Below are 2,500 nucleotides of genomic sequence, written 5' to 3'. Positions count from 1 at the left end.
ACCGCGCTGCGCTGTCGCCGAAGGGCAATGGCCTTCTTGGGCGAACGGCAGGAAGGGAAGGAGGTGGCCGGGAGAGGGATGCGGATGCAGCCGGGAAGGAAATATCCAGAGGATGCAGACAATGATGCAGAGGATGGATGTTGTTGAAAAGAAACTGGAACGAGTTGTGGATAAAGAGGCCGAAGAACAGAAAGGGGGAGAGGAGGCTGGGAAAAAAAAAAAAAATCTGCCAAAGGAAATGGAAAGTAAAAATATTTGTGGTCCTGCAGAGGATAGTGTAGATCGTAAAATAACTATTAAGAGGAAGAAAGAAAAATAAGAGCAAGTGTAGGGGGAGGAACGTCCTCTGCGATCTCCAGGTCACTCCTGCTAAAGTGCAAAGAGCAAGAAAAAGAAATCCTTTTCAGAAAGGGAAGTGGCACAAGGCGAGTGGGCAACCATTCAAGAAAACTTTAAAGAATACAAGGACACGATAAAAACCTGATGAGGGCTTAACAAGATGAGGGTGGAAAACTATCGTGTTATATCACTCTACTGATATGTAAACCATTGAGTCTGAATAATTGTATTTTTGTATTTTATGTATTGTATATATTCTAATCTGATCATATACCTAAGCTCTGTTTTGAAATGTGAGCCCACACAGGGACTTATTAAGATTGGGGTGGGGGAAACCTACATAACCTCATCCTTTTGAGATGTAAGCTTTTGTCTCAGTAAAATTTGTCATTGTCTCTCTCTCTCTCTCTCTCCCTCTCTTAGGGTGTAAGGTAGACAACCAAGATGTCTTGACTCCTTTACTGTATAGTAATGTTGGAGTGCGGCTACGCCTGGGAGCGAGGTGTTGCCCCTTGGCTCCCCGCAGGGAGTCTGTCCGCCATTTCCTACCGTGGTCTAAAGGGGGGTATATATCACAAAAACACACACACATGCAACACACACACACACACACACACACACAAGCACACGCAACACAACACAAACACACATACACATACACAGCACATACAGCATAGCACACACACACAACACACACACACACAACACACACACACAACACACACGCTACATAACACACACACACACACACAAACACACACACACGCAACATAACACACACACACACACACACAACACACACGCACCTTAACACACACACACACACACATACACACACAACAAACAAACACATACCACACACACACACAACACACACGCAACATAACACACACACACACACACATGTAACACACAACACACACAAAAACACACACACACACGTAACACACACACAAAACACACACACACGGAACACAACAAAAACACACATACACATACACAACACACACACACGAAACATAACACACACACACACAAACACAGAAACACACAACACACACAACACACATACACACAACACACACATACAGACAACACACACACACACAATACACATAAAATACACACAACACACACGCACAGCACACACACACACACGCAAAGCACACACACAACACAACACACACACACAACACACACACACATGTAACACACAACACACACACAACACACACACTCAACGCACGCACACACAATACAAACAACATAAACACACATACCCACGCACAACATAACACACACACACAACACACATATACACACAACACACACACACATAACACACACACACACACACAGACTCAACATACACACACACACAACACAACAACACAACACACACTACAAAGCCGCGCCACACACACACACACACACACACACAAAACACACAACACACACGCACAGCACACACACAACACACACACACACACACACACAGACAGAAAGACGGGAAAGAAGAGAGAAGAGAGAGAGAGAGAGAGAGAGAAGAGAAGAGAGGGGAAAAAAGAGAAAGAGAGAAAAAAGAAAAAAGGGGGGGGGGGAGGGAGGAACAGAGAGAGGAGAGGGGAAAAAGGGAGAGGAGAAAAAAAAAAGAGAGAAAGGAGAAAAGAAGAAAAAAGAAAGAGGGAAAAAAAAAGAAAAAGAGAGCAGAAGACAGAGAGACAGAGAAGAGAGAGAGGAGAGAGAGAGGGGGGGGGGAAGGGGGGGGAGGGAGGGGGAAAGAGAAGAAAAGAGGGAGAGAGAGAAAGAGAGAAGGAAGAGAGGAGAGAATGGGGATCCCGGGGGCTATGGGGCCAGGGGGCCAGCACAAAAAGCACCCCTTCCGTACGGAAAATTTCCAAATTTTTTTCCAATTATTGGCAGCTTTCTCAAATTTTGTGAAAAGATTTTTCTAAAAGGGGTTTTTTCCATTCGAGGTACAAATAAAGATAACCAACATCCCATCAAAAAGCCTGAGAGAAAAAAAAAAGGAAATTTTTAGTCTTAAACCTGGACCCAACCCCCGGGACCTTTTTGAAAAAGTCCCCAAAACGTGCCCCCTTCATTCTGTCCCAAATATCCCTTTTTGGATTTTACTTAATTTTTCGGAAATCTGCTACAT

This window comes from Penaeus chinensis, chromosome 13 (assembly GCF_019202785.1).
Source record: "Penaeus chinensis breed Huanghai No. 1 chromosome 13, ASM1920278v2, whole genome shotgun sequence".
Taxonomy (NCBI): Eukaryota; Metazoa; Arthropoda; class Malacostraca; order Decapoda; family Penaeidae; genus Penaeus; species Penaeus chinensis.
The sequence above is the reverse complement of the archived record's forward strand: the minus strand, read 5'-3'. Positions refer to the sequence as shown.